The 23,366-nt window shown below is 51.2% G+C and overlaps 1 long non-coding RNA gene across 4 annotated transcripts; it reads right to left on the bottom strand.

Annotated features, from left to right (window-relative positions):
- Positions 1-3,602: 3,602 nt before the first annotated feature.
- On the bottom strand, positions 3,603-23,366 carry LOC109490545. 4 transcript variants are annotated; one of them, XR_004622387.1, is made up of 4 exons: positions 22,808-23,366; positions 19,968-20,063; positions 17,454-17,592; positions 3,603-6,125 (listed from the first exon to the last, which is right to left on the bottom strand). It is a non-coding gene; the product is annotated as an uncharacterized LOC109490545 (long non-coding RNA). The 4 variants fall into 4 exon arrangements; XR_004622386.1 differs by having other exon boundaries at positions 19,968-20,059; XR_004622389.1 differs by having other exon boundaries at positions 17,454-18,795; positions 19,968-23,366.

Raw genomic sequence — 23,366 nt, 5'->3', positions numbered from 1 at the left:
AAAGAAAGAAAGAAAACCACAGGCTTAAAATGGCATTAACTAAGGCCAAGTCATCCAACCCGGGGCTGAATGCCTATCCCAGTCACAGCTTCACCCTCCCCCAGAAAGGTAAGTCTCAACCAGTCAGCTGGGAGTTTTGTGATCAGCACTAAGGAGGTAATCTGTCACCTGGACTCTCTCCATCCCCCAAACATGAAGTAACCCACCGAATGAGACCCCCTGCCCTGTATCCACCTCAGGGCCGGTGGCCTTGCCTGAAAGAATCCTTTCTTTCTTTTTGCTAATAATTTTCTTGCCCCAACTGTCCGTTTTGTACACCTCCTCAAAGTTCCCCTCTTCTCGCTAGACAGGATGCCACCTGATTCGTGACTCGCTTAACAAAGCCAGTGAGATCTTCAAATGTGCTCAGTTGACTTTGGTTTTTTAACAACCCCTAAGAAACCAGTACTCTTATTATCGTCCTTGTTTACAGAGGAAACTGAGGCCTTGAGAGATGGAATAACTCGATCAGGTCCCAAGCTAACCAGCAGAAGCAGGATTTGAACCCAGGTCAGCTGGCCTGTGTGCCCACTTAGCCCCAGAGCTCTGTCGCCTCCCCAGCATTTGCCCAGAAGGTCAATGACCAGGGGTGAGTCCCTGAGGATGAGCGGGCCCATCTCCAAATACCATCAAAAGGAGAGTTAGGGCTTCAACATGGAATTTGGGGGAGGGGGGCACAAACTTTGAGTCCATAGCACCTGGTATGGAAGAAGCGTGTTCCCACAGGACAGACACCCCCTCCCAGGGTCCACTCTCCCACAAAGAACAAAGCCACAAAGCTCCAGGCTGTCCCCAGTGCTCTCTTTCCTGCAGCCAGGAAACATAAAGACCCCCTCTCTGGGTCCCCCGGGGCCCCACCTGCCGTTGTTCCCAAGCCACTGGGCTGTGAGCCCACACGGCCTGCAGCCGCCTGCCCACGAGCATTAATTGAAAATTAATCCGCTCAGTACGTGCCGACGAGCAAATCAAAGCTAAGTGTCTCAATTAGGAAGAGAAATGGAGTCGGGCACTCTTCTCAGGAGCCGGCTTATTTATGGGGATAATATCATTTTTAATGAGGGGAGCTACTAAAAGGCACAACAAATGCAACATTTAATAGAAAAATATTACAGCATTCCATCAACGGAATGCTGCTGGGAGGGTGGACTCGGGGCTACACGAATACCCAGGAATCTATCTCGGGCTGTGAGGGCAGCTGTGTACCAGCATCTGTGTGCACGCATGTCCGCGTGAGCACACACATCTGTGTATGTACGCATGCATGCCCGCACACAGGTCCGTGTCTGGATATGTGAGCGTGTGTGCACGCGTGTCCGCGTGAGCACACACATCTGTGTATGTACGCATGCATGCCCGCACACGGGTCCGTGTCTGGATATGTGAGTGTGTGTGCACGCGTGTCCACGTGAGCACACGCATCTGTGTATGTACGCATGCATGCCCGCACACGGGTCCGTGTCTGGATATGTGAGCGTGTGTGCACGCATGTCCGTGTGAGCACACACATCTGTGTATGTATGCATGCACGCCCGCACACGGGTCCGTGTCTGGATATGTGAGCGTGTGTGCACGCGTGTCCGTGTGAGCACACACATCTGTGTATGTATGCATGCACGCCCGCACACAGGTCCGTGTGTGGATATGTGAGCATGTGTGTCTGGGCCTGGGGGGAAGGGTGAAGCATTCCTGAGTTTTTGGCACAAAAGGTGGATCTCCCACCTACCACCTGAAGTAGCCCCATTCCGGGGGCTGGGCCAGCCAGTTAAGGATTCGGAGTATTTCCAGTACTGAAGGGGACCTGGTCCACTTAGTCCCTGGAGAATTGTAGGTCTCTGTCACCCACCTCCCCGGAGGGTCATAAAAGGGGAAATTAGACTCTGGGCCCCAGCCTCCTCTGGGTCCTCCTTGCCCCACGGGAGCCATGGTGGTTCTAGCCCCCACATCACTGACAGCTGCAGGACAAGGCCCTTGGGACGCTACCACACTGCCCCAAGCTGGCCCCTGGGCCCAGCCACCCCCTTTAGCCTTGGTCTCAGGCTCAAGAGCCAAGCACTTTGCTGGCCAGGCTCAAGTCCAAGTTCCCAGCTGCGGCCCGGATCCGACCCAGGCTCCGTAGCCCTGCCCAGGACGGCCTCAGCTTCAGCATCTGTGGAATGAGGAGGAAGTTGAGGTGGGCAGCTCGGAACCCATCCTGCCCTCCCCTTCTCCCAACGCGGCACGCACACGTGGACCTGCTGGCCTTTGCTCACATCAGAGCCCTCCTGGAGCAGGTCCCAAACCCTGTCCTCACTCCCAGGCCCCGAGCAGCACCCCACCCCACCCCCACTCCCCACAGGCAGCTCCTCTAACCACCTCGCCCTCCTCAGGCTCCTCCTGAGATGGCAAGGTCCTCAGCATCCGATGGGAAGAGCAACAAGGCTTGCGGCCCCCCCTCGGCACATGGGCTAGAGTGGCTGGTGGTCAGCACTAGCATTATCTCTGTGACCCCAATGACCCCACCCACCTCTGCCACCACCCCCCGGTCCCATACAAGCCTGTGGAGGCACACAGCAGGGATTTTCAATCCTTGTTTCTCAGAAGAGGAACCTGAAGCTCAGAGAGGTTGAGAGACTTGGCTGAGGCCACACAGCAGCTGTGAAACCTCAGAGGGTTTGCAGAGGTCCCAGAATGCACCAGAAGCCAGGCGCTTGTGGCCAAGACCTGGGCTGTCCCACCTCAGAGAAACTCAGAGAAGCCTCTAAGCCAGGGGACTCAAGTTTTGCCCGGCGATGCCTTCCACCAGCGATGTGACTTCGGACTCACTCATTAACCTCTCTGTGTTTCCCTTTCTTCACTGTAGGATTTGTCAGGGTTAAAGGAGCTAATACCCATCAAGTGCTTAGAATCAGGCCTGGCACGTGATAACCCTCCAGGATGTATCGAGATGCTGTTACTAATATTAGGCCACCCTACCCCCAAATTGCTCTCTCCTTGGTCAGGCAGCAAAAATCATCCATCAAGCAGTCTGCGAAGGTCCTCAGGGCAGGGCCTACCCCTCCCCCAAACGTCTAGCATGGGCGCCAACACCAGCTTCCCTGACTGGGCCAGGAGCCTTCCCGTACACTGTCCTCATTCACCGGGCTGCGTGCTTATGCGTTCTGTGTGCATTCTACTTGAATTTTTCAAGAGTAAAATAACAATAAAATAAAACCAAGCAGGCATTTGTGCCCAGCAGAGGGTCCTAACCAGGCAGTAGTATTCCGGTGATTATTCACTTAATGTCTGCCTCCCCATGACATGACACTCCACGCGGTCAAGAGCAAGTCCATGTCCTGTCCTGCAGTACCCACCACATCTGGAAAAATGTCTGGCTGAGGTAGGTAAGCGACGATCATTGAAGAGAGGGAGGGAGCAGAGGGTGGGCTCTCCCCGGGGTGGAGATCTGAGGCTTTGAACCCTTAGTCTCAGGAGGGGAGACTCTTATCCCAAACCAGGACCCAGAATGGGGGGGCCTCTCCCTCCCTCCCAGACCCCAGGCGCCTCCAGATTGACGACATTTGAAAGTTAACTTCCCACAAAAGTCACTCTCCAGAATTAATATTTATTTCTTATGAAATTTAAATTTTTCAGTGTAATTAAATTTTTATTCGTCGTGAGTTATAGATAAAAATATTTATAACTTTCCCTTTCATGCCACTGAGAATGAGACTTGGATGGAACCAATTACCCAGGCCTCATCCTGGTGACTGCTCCGGGCTCGGGGGCGGGGGGGGGGGTCAGAAGGGCCAGTGGGGGCAAGAGCTGGCATCCATCTCCCCAGGCAGTGGTGTCGGCCCTGCCTCCTGCTTCCGAGCCCTGGAGGTGACTGGTAGAAGGGGAGAGCTCAGACCTACCCCACCCCCAACTTCCTGGCAAATAACTCAGTGTGAGTTGGGATCAGGGCCAGCGAGAGGCCAGAAGGAGGCTGGGAGAAGACAGGAAAGCCTGAGAATGAGAGCAAGAGAGGAGGGAAAGACTGCAGAGACAGAGGACCCGTCTTCCCACCAGGGCGCCAAACATGGTGGAACAGCCTGTCAAAGGCAACCCATGTTGCCAGAAGATTGTGGCTCTGGGCTCTGGGGCCTTGAATCATTTTGTGCCCAGAATCACCGTGAGCATCCTCTTCAGTGAGAAGCTGCCTGCAGGGCGCGTCTTCAGCAGAGACGGGAGAGATGCGGAGGGGGAGCCCCGGGCCTGAAGCCAGACAGGCCAGCATTCCCATCCTGGTTCTGCATGACCTGGTACATGTTACATAACCTCCCTGAACATGAGTTTCCTCGTCTGTAAAATGGGACCTGAAGATCGCATCAGATGATGTATGAAAGGCCCGACCCACAGCTGGGGTGTCATTAATAGCAGAAGATGCTGGCCCTTTCCTCAACACCGCTAAGGTGCTCGGTCCTTCCAAGGAAGCTAAGGCCGAGCTGGGGTGAGGCTCTCACTTCCGCCGGCGGTAAGCACCACATCCGGCAGCGCCCGCTCAGTGCTCACCCGCACCGTGGCCTCCGTCTTGGAGCTGGCCCGCATCTACACGGCCCTCGCTCGTCCCGCACGACAAGGGGATGGTCACAGAGGATACGATGGATGGCCTGCCCTCATTAAAGCAGGGGGTGTAAATGTGGAACCTTTCCAGCCGGGCTTCTTGCAAAGACACTGGCCAATGTCAACATCGGCAGCCTCATCTGTAGGGGATGGTGGAGCCACCCCAGCAGCTGTGCTGCACCCGCAGAAGGTCCGGCTCCCTCCACAGGGCTGCCCCAGCAGAGGAGAAGAAAGTGGAAGCGAAGAACGAAGAATCAGATGAGTCTGATGTTGACATGGGCTTTGGTCTTATTGACCCCACCTCTTATGTAACCTGGTCATTAAAAAGCTAAACTCCTTAAAAAAAAAAAAAAAAAAAAAGAGGATCCTGGGCTTTCTATCCACTGACGGGGAGCTCACTACCTTACAAGGAAAGCTCATTTGAAAACTCCATCTTCTCACTAAACCTGAACCCTTCACCCTTAAAAATGGAGCTATCTGAACCCCCTGCGATGTCACATGAGCTACTCTGGATTCGATTCCCTCGGGGACTGGAAGATCAGAACCCACTCTCAAAACTCGCCCACGTTGATGTTCACTGGCTGTCAACACAGCCTCAAATCCGCCCACGAACTTGTTGCCTTGCTAGGAGACTACTTGGGTCCCACGTGGCCCTTGACGCAATAGCATTCCCGGCGGCCTGCCTCCAACGGCCTTCCCCAAGTAAGACACACCACCAGCGTGGCGACGTTAACTAGGACAGTCAATCGGGCACTTGTACCCCTCTCCGTCCCTCGTCCTGTGTGCCACAGCCCTGAGGTCCAGACGGGACGAGGGTCAGGGCTCACTTCCCTAAAGCCCCTGGGCAGGGACCAGGCTCCCCCTTCCTCCTGACTAGGATGAGGGTCAGGGCTCACTTCCCTAACGCCCCTGGGCAGAGACCAGGCTCCCCCTTCCTCCTCCCTTCGCGGGGCGGCCAGCGGCCGTAGTGCGTGCTAATTAGACCTGTCACTGGCCCTGAATCATTCTCAGGCCGGGCTGGGGAGGTCATTCAGCCAGAGATGGATAAGTGCTAAGCTGGCCCCGCTCTGGAGATTTACGAGGCTCAGGCTGGGGAGGATTTATAAGGTTTGTTAAATTTCTAATTGAGTTTAGAGTGCAGCGCCGTCGTCTCAGGGACCCAACGGCACGGATGAGAATTAAAACAAGTGCACCTATGCCTCACGTGTGGGAAGACGGGGGCCTCCCTCACTGTCCCCCTCTGCGCCGACCCCCTCCCCCCCGCCCACCTGGCAGCACGGGCCAGGAGCCGCCAAAACACCAGCCCCGACCAAGTGGCTCAGCATACCCCGCCCAGCTCCAGGCCCCGCTGCACAGTGGGGCAGGCCCAGCGTCCGTTTGCGGTTGGTGGATCGTCTGGATTTGTTGTTTGTTCTTTTTTTTAAAACTAGTTAATGGACTCACATGGTTCAAAATTCAAAGAGTGGAAAGGACAGCCAGAGTAAGCCTCTCTCCCGCCCTGTATCCCAGCCACACTGTTCTCCTCCCTGAAAAAAAAAAAAAAAAAAGTGGTGTTATCAGTTCCTAGCAAATCCTTCAAGATCCACACACAAGCAAATAAATACATACATGCACACGTGCATACATGCATGTTCTTTGCATGTACACACTCGTGCACCTTGCTTCTTTTCACTTAATACCAGATCTTAGGAATCTGGAATGCCCGTTGGTCAGCACGGAGCAGGCCTGGGTCGGAGTCTCGGCTTTGCCCCCCACGTGCTGAAGCTCGCTCGCACCCGCACCCAGGAGCCGATCGAGAGCCTGTCTTCCCAACCTCACGTTCGGGGATACCGTGTTGGTAGCTTGAAATCCTGTGGGAGTATGTCCACCACAGAAAGTGGCCGACCCCTCCAGCTCAGGCTTCTTGGTTTTGTTTTGAGAGCTAGCTGTTAACTTGACCGGCACACCGCTCGTTTTGCCCCTTACGAGCTGTGGGACCTCAGGCAAGCCCCCGGACTTCTGTGAGCCTCGGTGTGTTCACGCCTAAAGCAGGCATAAAACAGGATCACATGTGAATCCCGAGCGTCCGTGAGGGTTCAGTAAGACAACGTGGCTGAGTGTTCAGCACCACGCTGGCCCGCGGTAAGTCAGGGGCCGCCGTTGACGTCGTCCCACTCCGGGCAGCCCCACTGAGGAGGTAGGGGAGGGCCCGGGAGTGCTGGCTGAGTTCAGGGCAGGGTGACGTGGACAGCACGTTTGTCCCAGAGACACTCTCGAGAAGAGAAATCAGCCCAGTCTCAGCGACCCAACTCACGCGGTGTCACCACCAAATCTGTGGCAGGCCTGTCCCCAAGCTGGGCATGACGGATGCAGAACTGAACAGTTTCGGGCCAGCCTGCAAAGGGCTCCAGTGGGAGGGGGACTGACATCAAAACAGAACATGCCATCGTGCTACAGACAGGCAGAACAGGCTCGATCCAGGGGAAGGAGAACCTGACTCCCCAGGTGGGGGCGGGGTGACTTCCCGGAGGAGGTGCCCTTGAGGCTGGGCATGGAAAGATGGTTAGGAAACCCAGGTCAGAAAAGGCCGGGGCTGGATGACTGAGTTCCAGAGCCAGTCCCAGAAAGCAGGGCTCTTTTCTTCTCAGCTCGATGAGAGGAAGTCACCTGCTCAAGGTCGCACAGCATGGGAGTGCCTGAGCCAGGATTCTAATTCAGGTCTTCCAGGCCCAGAGCCTGTCTCACCTCCTGCTGCATTGTCTGCTCTGCACCCGGCACCGGGCTGTCCTGCAATAGGCACTCACGGCTCTGGGAGGGATCGCAGGGACACCCAACACTCGCACACAGGGAGGGGGTGCCCTCTACAGCCTCCTGCCAAGACCGGTCCTCTAACGGGGAACTCACATTCTCATGCAGGGCAGTCCTCTTGGTCAGAAACCCCACCTACGCACTTAGCCTGAGTTTGGAAAAGCAAAGGCATGGAGCACCTGTGCAATCCCTGGATTCCCTCCTCTAGAACACCAGCGGCTGAATCCACCCCTCACGGTCCATTGCTCCCCTCCTTCCTCCTCCCATATCTTGTCTTTGGTTCATAAATCAGAAATGCCAAGGCTTCCTGTCTGAGGAATATGCTGCTTATGGGGGAGAGGATGAAGGAGTAAGTTTTAATTTTTTTAAAGATTTATTTATTATTATTTATTTGAGAGACAGAGAGCAAGCATGCGCACACATGAGCTGGGGGAGGGGCAGAGGCAGAGGAAGAGAGAGAATCCGCAAGTAGACTCCCGCTGAACACGGCGCCCGACTCAGGGCTCGATATCAGGACCCTGAGATCATGACCTGAGCCAAAATCAAGAGTCACCCACTTAGCCAACTGAGCCACCCAGGCACCCCAAGGATGAAGGAGTAAGAAGCCCAGAGAGGAATAGGCACATCAGCCACAGAGCATCCCAGAGCCTGTGACCTCCAGGGAAGGGTCGGTGTGACTCTGCCCTATTGTCTGGAGACCTGCACAGTGACAGACAACTCTCCATCCCCTTCATTCACTCGCTCAGTAATACCCAGGGGGACCTCCTACTGTGTGCCATGTGTGAGACGTGGCCCATCAGGGAGCAAGCAGGCAAGGTCCCCGCGCTAGTGGCATTTTCATTCTGACAGGGGAGATGGAGCATAAACCATTAAACCAGGAAATTGGCTGATCTCAGATGGTGATAAGTGCTCTAGAAGAAATAAAATGAGCTGCTGAGAGGAGAGGGACCAGGTGGGGCCAGGGAAGTTTTCTTGGAGGAGGTGACATCTGGCCTGTCGTCCAAATGACAGGAAGGAACCAGCCAGGTGAAGGTCTGAGGGAAAGGTATCCCAGGCAGAGGCAACAGCAGGGCAAGGGCTCAGAGGCTATGTTGGCTAAAGGAACTAACTCTCTGGGAAAGGCATGGCCCAGGCATGGACACACACCCAAAACAGAAGGTGCAGGAGAACCAAGTGCCACACGCCGACATGCGGCCTTCCTGTTCCTTGGGCCTCAGTTTCCCCATCCATCTATGGGTCAGTAGCAAAAACAATTCCACTTCTTGAGAGAGAATGAAATGAGCTTGTGTACATGTGAGCCTCCCCACTCAGAAGGCAACTACCCCTCCTCCTGGGCTTGCCCTGCTAGGGCCTCGGAGTCTAGGGTAAAACCTGCAGGCCGGGGTCTTCCATGACCTGAGGAGGGGCAGTGAAGGGCTCAACCTCAGAAGAAGCCAAAGAGCTGGAACAGGTTTGCCAGGATTCTAGCTTCTTTGAGGGACCCCAAGGATAGTAGGGTCACCCTGCTCAGTGATGAAGGGTTTACTTGTCCAGAGTCACAAGTTGATTTTGGAGTCTAGGACACATAAGAGGCCACTGAGCGCCCTGCACGGTTTCCATCCTAGTGGGCCCACTTCTTCCCTTCTGCAGGAACACACAAGTGAATCATTTCATGGGGTCTGTCAATGGGTGGGGAGCCATGGGAAGGTGAGCAGTGAGAGCTGAGACCCCACACCTTGAGCCCTGGAGTCAGGGCTCCTAGAAACGTCTTCCCATTCCCCACATGCATTTACACCACCTGCATGCAGAGGTCCTAACTGATAGTCAATCACAGTGACTTCTACCAACCCGAAGAAGAGTTAGGGCACAGAGGCCACGGTCTAGAATCTAAGCATAGAGCACCCCCTGGTGGTAATCATGATGCTCTGAAGTCATCAAGCCTTGGATAGAGAACATCTGGCCCAAACCCCTCCAGTATGGTGGGGAACACAACAGCTAAGCCCAGGGTTCATGTGGCACAGTGCACGGTGGGGGAGGATGAGCTGACCTTCAGCCACTGCCCACTAGAAAAGGACATGCCTTGAGGTGGAACAGGACTTGTCTACAGTCACACAAGTAGATTGTATTTGATGGCCAAAAAGATCACTCATTCACTCATTCATTCATTCATTCATTCAATCTGCTTCAGTGAGCATCCTCGGTATGTCAGGCACTGTTCTAGGCATAGATAACCCAAGAGTGACCAAGACGAAGTCCCTGCCCTCGTGAAGCCTGCATTCTACTGAGGAAAAGGATGCTAAGCTCATGAACAAATAAATACTCAGAGTGTCAGGTAGGGATAAGTTTCACAATGAAAAATCAAGCAAGGTATGAAGAGAAGCAACAGGGGTGTTATCTTAGATCAGACAGCCATGGAAGGGCTCTGTGAGGAGGGGATACTTGAGCTGAGACCCGGTGAACAGATAGACAGGGAAATGTCTAGGGGGAAAGCTTTCCAGGCAATGGAAAGAGAAAATATTTCCTGATGCAGGGGCATCCTTGGCATGTTCCAGGACCAGCATTTAATCTGTAACTCCAAACCCAGCAGAAATATCTTTCAAAACAAAGACAAAATAAAGACTATTTCAGACTTTCAAAAGCTCAAAGAATTCATCAAGAACAGTCTTTCACTATAATAAATGTTAAAGAAAGTCCTTCAGCTGGAAGAAAAATGATACCAGATAGATATATGGATTCAAGGAATGAAAAACACCAGAAATGATAACTACACAGGTAAATATATTAGTTTTATTATTTAAACCACTTTTTTAAAATAATTAACTACTTAAGCAAAAACAACGTATATTGTGAGGTTTATAACGTGTATAAGTAAAATGTATGACAGCAACAGAATAACGGCTGGGAGATGGGAAATGGAAGCATGCTATTATAAAAGTCTTGTACTATACCTGAAGTGGTACGATACCATTTGTAGGCTATTTTAAGTTCAAGATATATAGCGTAGGGGCACCTGGGTGGCTCAGTCGGTTAAGCGTCTGCCTTTGGCTCAGGTCATGATCCCAGGGTCCTGGGATCGAGCCCCACATTGGGCTCTCTGCTCAGCAGGAAACCTGCTTCTCCCTCTCCCTCTATCTAACTCTCTACCTTCTCGTGCTCTCTCTCTGTCAAATAAATAAATAAAATCTTTAAAATAAATAAATAAATCCTAAAATAATGACTAAAATAACAAAACTAAAACTTATAGCTAATAAGCCAACAATAGAGTTAAATTGGGATCATAGGGGAAAAAAATACCCAATCCAAAAGACCAAACAATATGAGAAAGGAAACAAAGAACAGGTGGGACAAACATAAAACATAAAACAAGTAACAAGATGATAGGCTTAAGTCTAACCACATCAATAATCGCATTAAATGTAAATGATCCAACCACCCCAGTTAAAAGACAGATTTTCAGGTTGGATAAAAAAGCAAGAACCAACTATGTGTCTCAAAAGAGACACATTAAATATAAAAACATATATAGGTTAAAAGGATGTACAAAAGTTATGCCATGCTAACACTAAACAAGAGAGTTGAAGTAGCTGTCAAAGCAGATATCAGTTCAAAAACTATCACCAGGGATAAAGAAAATCATCTCATAGTGATAAAGAGATCAATTAATACAGAGGGTATAATAATCCAAAATGGTGTGCGTCTAAGAACAGAGCTTCAAAATACAAGATGCACCAGGAGAATTACAAGGATACTAGACAAATCCACAGTTAGTCGAAGACGTCCATACTCTTCTCTCAATTGTTGATAGAACAGGTAGACAGAAAATACTTACGATATTGAAGATCTGAACAGCACTCTGAAACGACTTGACCTAGTCAACATTTACAGAACACTCTCTTCAACATCAGAATATACATGATTTTTAAGTATTCATGGAATATTTTAAAAGATAGAGCCATAAATGAAGTCTGAATAAATTTTAAAAGATTCAAGTCATACAAAGAATGTTCTCTGACCATAACAGAACTAAATTAGAAATCTATAACAGAAAGATATGAGGAAAATCACCAATACTTGGAAACGAAAAACATACTTTTAATAACCCATGGGTCAGGGACACCTGGGTGGCTCAGTAGGTTAGGTGTCTGCCTTCGGCTCAGGTCATGATCTCGGGGTCCTGGGATCGAGTTCCACATTGGGCTCCTTGCTCATCGGGGAGCCTGCCTCTCTCTCTCCCTCTGCTGCTCCTCCTGCTTATGCTTCTCAGACAAATAAATAAATACATAATTTCTAAAAATAACGCACGGGTCAAAGAAGAAATCAAAAGGGAAATTACGAAGTATTTTGAACTGAATGAAAATGAAAACACAACACAAAGTAAAAACACAAAATTCATGGTATGCTACTACTGTGACAGTACTTAAAAGGGAATAAATATATAGCACTAAACAGCAATATTAAAAAAGAAGAAAGGTCTCAAATCATTGACTTCAACTTCCACCTTAAGAAACTGAGGAAGGGGATGGGATGGTAGGGGTCAAAAGATACAAACGTATAGCTATAAAATAAATAAATCCCGGAGATGTAATGTACGGCATGGTTAGGGTTAATAATAGTTAATAACACTGTATTGCATATTTGAAAGTTACTAATAGTACATCTAAAAAGTTCTCAACACAAGAAAAAATGTAAAACTATTTATGGTAATAGATGTTATCTAGACTCATTGTGGTGACCGTTTGGCAACATATACAAACGCTGAATCATTACGCTGTGTACCTGAAACTAACACAATGTTATACATCAATTCTAACTCAATTTGAAAAAGAAGAGGCAAATAAAACGAGGGTGGGAAAAGCAAATTAAGCCCGAAGCAAACAGAAGAAAGGAAATAATGGAAATTAGAGCAGAAATCAATGAAATAGAAAACAGAAAAATAAAAGAGAAAATCCCTGAAGCCAAAATGTGATTCTTTGAAGAAATCGGTAAAATTGATAAACCTTTGGGTACACCAGTAAGAAAAAAGAAAAAACACAGATTACGGGTATCAGGAACAAGAGAAATGACATCCCTACGGATTCCACACATATTGAAAGGAATAAGGGAATATTATGAACAGCTTTCTGCAAATAAATTTGACAACTTAGATGAAATGGACAAATTCCTTGAGACACAAACTATCAAAGTTCACTCGAAAAGAAGGAGATACCCTGAATAGCCCTGTATCTATTAAATAAATTGAATTTGTAGCTAAAAATCTTCCAACAAAAAAAACTGCAGGACCAGATGATTTCAGTGGAGAATTCTAGCAAACATTTAAGGAAGCCATAATAACGCCAATTTGGCGAAAACTCTTCCAGAAAATTAAAGAGGAAAGAATACTTTCCAGCCCATTCTAGGAGGCCAGCATTACAAAGCCAAAGGCATTATAAGAAAACTACAGACTGATATCCCTCATGAACACAGAAGTAAAATGCTAAACAAAACTGTAGCAACTTGAATCTGAGAATATATCAAATGGATTATATATAATGACCAAGTGGGGGTTATCCCAGGAATACAAAGTTGGTTTAACATTCAAAAATAAACCCAAGTAATCCATCCTATTAGCAGAAATTATTAATATCCTAGGGCTCCTAAAAGAAATTACTACAATCCTAGTGGCTTACTACAATACCAACTTACTCTCTCACGGTCCTAGAGATCAGAAGTCCAAAGGGGCTTCGCGAGGCTAAAATCAAGGTGAGAGCAGGACTGCATTTCTCCTGGAGGTTCTGGGGGAAAAACGTTTCCCTGCCTTTTCTGGCTTCTAGAGCCTTCCTGCATTTCTTGGGACACGGCTTCCTGCTCCCTATTCAAAGTCACCAACAGCCTAATGTCCTGGGAGAGGACTCTGAAGGTTAAGGGCAGTGGCTGTCCAGGTGTTCTTTATAAGATGGTATTAATTTTTGTTTGGTTGGTTAATGAGTATCCATAAGGATGAACTGTCACTTGACCCAGCCCCTTGCACCCAGAATAACAAGTACCCCAACCCCCAAAATAGAAGAGTCGGATGTTACTGTTCTTAACAGTCAGAGGTTGGGAAGAGCGGGACGTGGCAGAGGAGACAGAGAAGGGCGGACAGAGAGGCGGATGGAGAGCCCGGCTGTGCGCCGCCCAAGGGCAGAAGTGAGTGCTCAGTGTTCTTCCAGCGAGAAGAGAGAATGGTCCACGGAGGTGTAAGAAGTGACTGTGAATTGGCAATGTGGGGCTCACTGGGACCTCGGCAAGAGCTGTTTCACTAGGCTGGTGGGAGGCAAGGGCTGACTGGGTGGGAGAATGGGAGGAAGGAGGTGGTGAGGGTGAGGACAGACAATGCTTTCCCAAGATTCTACTGCTAAATGGGGGAGAGACAACACCAAGAGTCTCTCAGGGGTTTTTTTGGTTTTTTGTTGTTGTGGGTTTTTTTTTTTTTTTCATAGTTCCCATTTCTAGGGCTGGAGTGGTCACTTCCAACTCAGTGCCTGAAACTTTGAGGATCTCTAGGAATGTTAAACGTTCTCCTGCCCCATAGGAGTCTGGAACACCCCACCCCATAGCTGCTTAGAGGCCACTGTCCCCCACCCCTTCCCACCCACAGCCTTAGCTCGCTCCCCTCTGTGGTAGAACAGTCGGTCCTACTCTACAAAATTCCAGGGTTCGTGGGACCCCAGAGAAGGCAGCTGGTGCAGAGAAAAGAACTCTGGCTTCAGGGCCAAGAGGCTCCAGCACCCACTCCATTCTCGCTGCAGGACCCTGGACAAGTCCCCCTGCCTCCACTTCCACACCTGTAAAATGGGGTGTGCCTGATAGAGGAAGTCTCCCAGCTCCTTTGTGTCCCCAGGACTCTCACTGAGGGTGGCGGGGAGATGGGGGAGCCCCATGCGAGGGCACACTGAGCAAAGTGGTTGAGACTGTTGCTCAGGACCCTAGTGTCAATGAATCTAGGCTGCCCACTTACCAGCTGTGAGACCCTGGGTAAGTGAGATAATGTAAGAACGTGCTTCCACCAGTCTCCGGCCCCAGGGCAGCACAGTGCATGTGGGCCATTATTTGCTTCCACCCAGCCCCCCAGCAGACTCGTGTCCCCCTGGGTCTGAGTTTCCTGTGAGCCTGGGTTCCCTGGGAGGGGCTCCCTCCTTCCCACAGCTTAGCCCAGGGAATTCAGCATAATCAAAACCCCCTAATCCTGCCATTCACCCTCTCNCCTCGTGTCCCCCTGGGTCTGAGTTTCCTGTGAGCCTGGGTTCCCTGGGAGGGGCTCCCTCCTTCCCACAGCTCAGCCCAGGGAATTCAGCATAATCAAAACCCCCTAATCCTGCCATTCACCCTCTCGGGGTCTGGATTAGCTCTGAGACCTCCAACTCAGCTGCTTTCCTCCCCCATCTCGCCCCTGCGGCTCCCAGTTTGGGGAGCAGGGCGGAACCCAGCAGAAGAGCATACTCTCCACCCCCTCCGACGTGTAGTAGCCTAGAAGCTGAGCGAGGACTCTGGAGCCTGGCTCTGCCTCCCCCCCAGGCCTGTGACTTTAGGCAGGTCGCTTGACTCTTTCTGTGCCTCAGTTTCAGAACCTATACACCAGGGCTAAGAATGGTATCCCCTCATAGAGTCAGGGTGCAGATCGAAACAGTGAATAAATTCCAAGTGCTTACAGTTGTCCCTGGCACCACGGAGTGCCACGTAAGGATCTGCTATTCTGCCGATGACAATCGTCTTTATCCCGCACGCAGCCAAGCTCACAGTGGGTTCCAGGACATGCTTATCAAATTAATAGGTGGAACGGATTAATTAATCAACCAACCAACCTCCGAGGTTCCTTAGTTCACAGATAACTGATCACAATAGCTATGGATTTTGAGCGCCTAGCAGGTGCCAGGTGCTTCCTAACATGTGATCTCACGGAATCCTCCCCCAACCCAGTGAAGTGGGTATTGTCATGCCTGTTTCACAGATAAGGAAAGCATGACACTTCGGGGTTAACGTGTCCAAGAGCACAGAGTCATTTTTTCCTCCCCTTTCATTTTTAATTGTACCCAATGGTACAAAATCACTGAGGAAGAAATTTAAATAGAGAGAGGCAAAATAAAAACAATAAAGAGAAAACCACCTGGGATTCCACACCCAGACATTTCCATTAAGTTTTCGCTGACTCTCACGTAGACTTTTCTTCACGCACATATATATCTATGTATATACATATTTTTTAACAAAGATGGGCTCCCATTATGCATACGCTGCGCTCTGAGAGACCGTGGTGCTCTCTCTGCCCATAAATCCCCGCCACGGGCAGCAGCTAGCATTCTATTGTACAGCCTGATCACAATTTATTTCACCAGTTTGCTGTTGTGGGATATTTAGTCTGATCCAATTCTCACCATTTTATGTCATAAATTCCCTCCTTATCCATACAACTTTCTGAACTTGTCCAATTATTTCTGTAGGATAAATTCCTAGAAGTGAAATTTCTCAGTCAGAGACAATACATTTATTTAGGGCTTTTCATATACACAAACCGCCAAACTGTCTCCCAGAAACACCGTGCCGATTCACGCTCGCACGGGCGGTGAGTGAGATATGAGCCACTAATATTGGAGAGACACAAAATAGGGCCGAAACGGTGCATTAGTCAGGAAAGGTTAGGTCAAGCTGCAGTAACAAATTAACCCCAAATCACAGTGGCATCAAACAACGGAGATTTATTTCGGGCCGCATCGCAGGCTCAACCGGGGTCAACAGAACAAGGGTCTCTGCCTCGCCCAGTGAACTTCAAAGACCCAGGCTGATGAAGAGAGAGCCCGCCATCTTGTAGCTCTACCATACGGACCACGGGACCTCCAAGGCTGCCCCAGAGAATTGGAAGAGTGAGAACCCAGTTCTTAACTGTCTCAGCTCAGAAGTGACACGTGCCACCTCCAGTCACTATGTCAGCGAGAACTGTGGTCTTCCCTGTGTCCAAACTTGAGGCACATGACACTAGTCAGGTCTGCTATGGGTAGGAAGGGGTCACAGTCATGGAAGGTTTCCTTTGGTAACAGAAATCTGAATCAGATCCTGTAACTTACACTGGGTATGGCTTTTCTTGAGAAAGGATTGTCTCAGGATAATGAAGACAAGCGGGAAGGCCAGGCAAGTGAGTCAGGCAGTGAGCTGGTGACAGGTTGCCTCTTACCTGCAGGGCAGCCCACCCCCAGTGCTTATCCTGGGCTCCTCACCCAGAGCCATGTGGACCCCAGGGAGGCCGGCGACCAAGTCTATCTTTCCTACAAAGTCTATGGGAGGCACAGGAGTGGTGTCCATGAGAAATTCTGCCCTCTCTAGCCCACTCAGCCAGCCCCCCATCTGTCAGCAGAGAGCAGCGGGAGGTCAGCCCACCCCCGTGGGTCAGGTGCAAACAGGAAATCAGGGGACAAAGATGGTGAGACTCTCTGGAGCAAGACTACCTGGGTTTGTGAACCAGCCAAGCCACTTACCATCTCTGCGACCTTGAGCAAGCTACTTATCATCTCTGTGCCTCTGTTTCCCAATCTCTACATGGGGATAATTAAGAGTAGCTATTTCCAAGGGCTATTAGGAAGCTTGAATAAGGCAACGTTCATGCCTTCACTCAACAACCATGCAACAGACACCCTTATAGACACTGGGAGGCAGAGGTGAACAAAACAAAGCCCCTTCCCTCAAGGAGCTTATATTATCTTAAGGGGACAAGGAACAAATAAACCAACAACAAATAACACAGCTTTTCAAGAGGTAATAAGTGCTATGAAGAGAAACTAAGCAGGGGGAGGGGGTGAGGCAGTGATGGGAAGTGCGGTTTCAGCCAGAGTAGATTCCTCTGTAAAGTGACATTTGAGCAGAGATCTAAGTGAAGTAAAAGAAAGAGCCATGTGGTTATCAAGGGACAAAAGTTCAGACAGTAGGATACGTACGTGCAAAGGCCCTGAGCAGGGGCATACCAGCAAGAAGGCCAGTATGGTTGGGGCAAGTGAACAAGAAGCAAGCCAGTCTCAAAATCTATTCATCGCATGAAGCTTCCTGTAAGCCACACAGTCCAGAGTCACCTTCAGATTCCTCACCTCCACGGCCCTTAGGTGCCTGCCTCTGTTCTCTGCCTGTCCCGGGCATGCCACTTCGTCCTCCACGGCCCACTGCCTGTCAGGAGTCTTCAAGCCTGCAGGGAGAGGGACCTGGTTCCCTTCACCCCAGGACAGCCAGCTGGCAGGAGAGAGAAGGTACAGAAGCATCATTACTATATATTTGCATGAAGAAGAAAAGAGGAAGGAAAACAGGTTGAAAGGAGAGAGTTCTGAACAGTCAGACATGTGCCCCTGGCCTTCAGGAATAGTAACTGATGTTTATTGAGAACTTATCCGCCAGGCGCTGTTCAAACCACCAGTCCTACGAACTAGGTGTTGTTATTCTCCTGGTGATACAGAGGTGGAAACAGAGGAACAGAGAGGTTGTCTTGCCTGAAGTCACACAGCTGCAGAGAAACAGAGAAAGGATTCAAACTCAGGACATCTAGTGGGAGTTTGAGCTTTTACCATTGCCCTAGACTGCCTCTTCAAAGGCAGATTTCTTCTAAAAAAAATTAGAGAACTGAATCTTCCTGCCCCTCGAGCAGCAGGTCAGTTCACTGGGAAGCCACTCTGGGCTGAGCTCATCACCCAGCGGTATGCACCAGAAAGGGACTCAACTGCTGAGGGAGGGACATGAACAGGGAGGAGGAGACAAAGGGGCTGTGGCCCTCCAACAGGCCCAGGGAGGCAGCCGCGCTCTGGGGTGGCGTGTCCATTCTGCACAGTCAGCCACGTAGAAGCTTGGCCTGCAGGTGTCCTATCCCTGATCTACGGGCAGGCAGACAGAGCAGAACAAACGTGGCCAGGGAGAAGGGAGATGGGAGACAGGAGAAACTATGGGCCGGGGGCTCACAGTCCTCAGCTCCATCGGCATCACTAAGCCCCGCGCACATCTGCCACCTCTCACCCAGACCCAGACCTTACACCGACCCAGAGTAGGCGGGGGCTTCGGGAGAGGAGACCACGGGGTGTGATAGGGACCCAGAGGCTGATGGCCCTGGAGGCCACCAACCAGGACAAACCCAAATCCAAACAAGGATACAGTCAAGGCTGTAGACCAGACCCAGTGGAGGAAACCCTACAGAACGGGCTTAGCTTTAGAAGCTTTCGAGAGAGAGAGCTGGTCGGGCGAAATAGCCATTTCTGCCATCTGGCTGGGAGTAAGGAAGGGTCCCTCCCAACATCTAGATACCAGAACTCAGCAAAAAATTCCCAATTGAAGCAAGCCAGCTGTCACTTCCCAGCTCAGGGCCGGGAGTAGGACTTCGGAGTTGACGGGAGAAGAGCAGAGAATAAAACGCGCAGTCATAGATGCCTCCTCCCCGAGCCCTGCGAGAACCTGGAAGAGAGAGAGGTTAATCCTGCAAAGCCCTAGCGGACTCTGGGGCAGATTTCAAAGAGCTGGACTGTGAGGACTCAGAGAAGTCGTGATTATATCTTAGCCCACGACCCCCATTTGCTATTTTGGAACATCCCAGCCATCAGGGAAGGCTACAATCTCCAGGGATAGCAGAGAGCTCTACCCACAAAACCTCATGCTCTCCTACGGGAGCACCAAGGAGAGGTGCTGGGGAGAGCCACCGTTAGTGACCGTCTGTCTCATGACGTGCCCCATGCTTAGGTCAGCACATGTGGCCATGGCGTGGAGACAGCCAGAGAAGGCACCCTGACTCAGTCTCCAGGGGAGAGAGAAACGATGCCACGAACAACAATGCAGGTCGTGGGCTGAGAATCTCTGTTGGCTACCATCGCCGTGTCCCAAGTGGGGCCGCCAGCGCAGGCCCCACAGACGTCCCAGTGCGCCATGATATCCAGGGTAGTGGGCTGAATTTGTAGCCTCCAAAGATATGTCCGCCTAGACCCTGGGATTGTGACCTTACTTGAAACAAGGGTCTTTGCAGATTTGCAAACAAGGGTCTTACTGGCCTTAATGAAGGTAAGGATCTCAAGATGAGATCATCTTGGATGAGGTGGGCCCGAACCCCAATGACAAGTCCTGTTTAGAAGAAACAGAAAAGGGAAAACAGAGACAGAGAGGAGACAGCCTGCAGAGATGGGGTGGTGTCTGGACCTCCGTGAGCCCGAGCCAAGGAGCACCGGGGGTTGCCGGCAGCCGCCAGGGACAAGTGAGGGGCACAGAATAGATCCTCCATCAGAGCTCCAGAGGGAACCAACCCAGCTAACACCCGGATTTTGGAATTTGGACCCCAGAACTGTGAGAGAATTAGTATCTGTTGTTTTGAGCCAACACGTTTGGGGTCACTTGTAACAACAGCCCTAAGAAATTAATACATTTGGTGACCATTTCAGTTTTGCTACATAACAAACTACCCCCAAACATAATGGCTTAAAATAGCAACAGTATATTATTTCTGTAATCCTGTGGGCTGGGGACGCAGGCAGGTGTCAGCTGCATAGTTTTTCTGCTCTGTCGGGTTCAGCCGGGGTTCACATACCGGCTGCATTCAGCTGACACATGGACCAGGCTGGAAAGCCCCACATCTCACTCACCTGTCTGGTGTCCCCAGCGCTGTTCCGTGCACCCAGCTTGGGCTTCCTCACGATATGGCGGTCTCAGGACAGTCAGGCTTCTCACACGGCACCTGTCTTCCAAGAGGGCGTGGGGAGCAAGAAAAGTGAAAGTGACAGATATCTTTAGCTTTGGCCTTGGAAGTGACACAGTGTCACTCGTGCTCTTGGTGAAAGCTGTCAGGGGCCAAGTTAAATTCAAAGGGAAAGAAAATATAGTCCAACTCTTAGTGGGAGGAGTGGCACAGATTGTGGAGTGGGACCATCTTTAACCTGCCATGGACACCAAGACATGGGATGCAGCCACATTCGAAGCCCGGAGTGGCTGTTCAAAACCCATCAGGGCTGTGGCAGGAAACAGACTGCTCGCTCAAAGGGCCTCAGGAGAGGGTTTGATGACTGGACCATTTGCAGGGGTGCCTGCAGGGCTCAAGGGACCCATAGGCTGCCACCCTACAGAACCCTCCCGTTGGCCAGACCCACCTGGAAGCCAGAGGGGGAAGGGTGACAGGTGAAACCCCCCTAGAGGTTCTGCCCCCCAGGTGCAGAGGAGGGTGGAGGGGGTTGGAGGCAGGGTGAGGGAGTGGGCAAACACTGGAAAGATCAGGAGAACTTGTATTTGCAGAGCACGCCTGGTGCTAACCCTACTCTGTGCCCTGCACTTCCTGTCTGTTGTGCCTCTTCCCGAGTTTTCCTGGACTGGAGACTGAGGCAGGGCAGGGGCTAGGCTGGGCCAGGCTGGGGGCTGAGGGGTTCTGCCCAGGTATCAAGGGCTGGCAAAGACTGAGGGTGGGGATGCTCCTGGCCCTGCTGCCCTCCAGCCACGTGCCCCCACCCCTACTCTCCGATGGGCCACTCGGGACAGGTCACCCCCACGCACACCTAACTCCATCCCTGGCTCCCTCCCTCCCCTGGCTAGACCCCACCCTCACCTCCTTAATGGAGTTCCCCAGCTGACACCTCCTAATTCCCCAGTGATTAACTTCCAGCGGATTAGAACCAGGACAGCTATTTAATTAACACGCATGTCTGAGATTACTCGGGACTCATTAAGACTCCATGATTGACTTGTTAACGTACAGGAATTCAATTACTTGCCTGGCACTGAACTCCTGGCCAGGGTGTGGGGGTGGGGGGAGGGGTGGCTACAAATGCCCAGCCTGAGAACCCCAGTCTGAGGGAGAACACAGACCTGTCCCAGAAAAGCTCAAGCATGAGGGAGGAGACACAGCTTGACCCAAGGGGAGCCCCGATCTGAGCAGGAAGTCACAACCCTTGTCCCCAGAGAGCCCCAGACTGAGGCGGAAGATACAGCCTCTATCTTTGTCTCCAAGCGTGAGAGGAGAAATAGATTTCTTACCCTCAAGGAGCTTCCTGAGGGGGAAGACCTAACTCATTTCCCTAAGGGGCCCTGGCCTGGGGAAACACAGCCTCTCTCTTTGGGTACCCCCATTCTGAGAGGGACAAGACAGCAGTCAGAGGGGGACAGTCTGGGGGGCCTCAGTGGAAAGACACACCATCATTGGAGGCCCCAGTCTGAAGGGGGAGACATAGCCAAGGCCATGGGAAGTTCAGTCTGAGGACACATGGTCCCTTCCCAGGAAAGCCCCTGATCGAGGAAGGGAAACAGGGCACAAGGCCAGCATCTCCATTGGAGAAACTCAGGGACCAGAAAGACTGAGCAGTCATGGGGTGAGGGAGGGAGGTGTCTGGAATGGCCCTCCCTCAGAAGGGAGCAGGGAGTGGGCCTCAGAAGCTGATGGGGAAGGGATGGGCAGAGTAGGGCAGAGGACACACAGAGCCAGTCCCAGGCGCCCTTCCCCAGGCCTGGCTGCCCCATCCACACACCGGAAGTCTCAAGGGTGGGACCAAGATTATTCTTTTCTGTAGCCCCATCCCACCCAGCTAGGACCTGAACTGTGCCATCGGAGAAGGACTGGGGAAGCAGGAGAAAAAGGGGGGCCCAGGTAACTGAAGTTCAACAAATAAGGTTGGGATGACCACCATATTGATGGGGCATTTCCTGACCACCTCCTTGACACTGAGCATTTTCCACACATCCTCTCAGTTGTTCTCCCCAAATGTGGAAACTGAGTTCCAGACAGGTTAAGTAACTCGTCCAAGGTTACACAGTAGTAAGGAGGGGAACCTGGCAGGCATTCAGGTGGTCTTGATCATTACCCTTTCCTGCATTGTGCCAGAGCCCTTCCAGGGGCCTGGGGGATGGCCCGCTCACACCTGCTGCTGCAGTCCTTGTGATTATAAAACCCTTTCCACAAAACCGCAGGGAGGAAATCTGCAAAGGCAGAGCTCAGGTCAGCCCTTGAATGAAGCCCCCTCTGCAGCCCCGTGAAGAGGAGACCCCATGAAGAAGCCTGGCCCCCTGTGCCAAGTGGGCCCAACAGGATGATGGCAGTGCAGGGACAGAAACTTGGAGCAGATCCCTGCAAAACTCTGCACCACAGTTTCCTGCGACAGATAACAGAGTTAATGACAACCGTGGGGTGGGAGGGTGGGCCAACAGGGTGTGGGCTCTGGTAGAAGCCAGGGGATGGGCTCCAGGTGTGGCTCTGCCTCCTACAAGCTGTGTGGCCTCAGGCAAGTGACTTCCCCTCTCTGGGACTGTTCCCTAACCTTGAAATAGGGCTGGTAAGGGTACCTTCCTTAGAAGGTTCTTTGGGGGAATAAATGACCCCTGGTGTGTGTACTAACCCTGCCTGGCAGGTGGAATGTGCTCAGTGTGTTGGCTGTTCTGTGGTCATGGTCATTTGTCAACTTTTCAGGAAGAAAAGGGAAGTCCCCAGGAGCCCACAGTGGTTCACCTGGAAAAGCTCCATGTGCTAACTGCCACGCGGAATCACATTTCTGGAATGATGAGCAAGAAGGGCAGTAAGGATACTTCCGAAACACGTCCGATGCTCTCCCGAGAGAGCTCGTCGATTCTGTCGGATGTGGGCTGGGTGAAACGTGGTCCCATGTCGACTGAAGCCGTGCCGCGGTGACTACATGGTGCAGAGGCCACGGCATTGGTGAGGCTCGTTGCAAATACTTCTGAACATGACAAGACGGCAGAAAGCTGGAGGGGCGACGGAGGGATGAAGACGGACCCCGCGAGTCCAAAACAGCGCATTTGGGCCGAGAAGACAACGTGTAACGGGAAAAGGGGAAAGATGAGCTCTTTGAAAACCAACAGGAAGAGTGGCCCACCTACCTTTGCTGCTTAGCAGACAAAGCCGTGAAGGAAAACGCGGCGTGGGAAGGAAAACGTGTGTGTATGTTTGTGTGTCCGTGTGCGCGTGTGCGCGTGCGTGTCCGCCCATGGCCTACAAATACCCTTTAAAATCCTTCCTAATTGCCTTACAATATCTTAAAAGATCTTAA

This window comes from Ailuropoda melanoleuca, chromosome 2 (genome assembly GCF_002007445.2).
Source record: "Ailuropoda melanoleuca isolate Jingjing chromosome 2, ASM200744v2, whole genome shotgun sequence".
Classification (NCBI taxonomy): Eukaryota; Metazoa; Chordata; class Mammalia; order Carnivora; family Ursidae; genus Ailuropoda; species Ailuropoda melanoleuca.
Note: the sequence above shows the minus strand (reverse complement) of the source record. Positions and strands in the feature narration are given on the sequence as shown.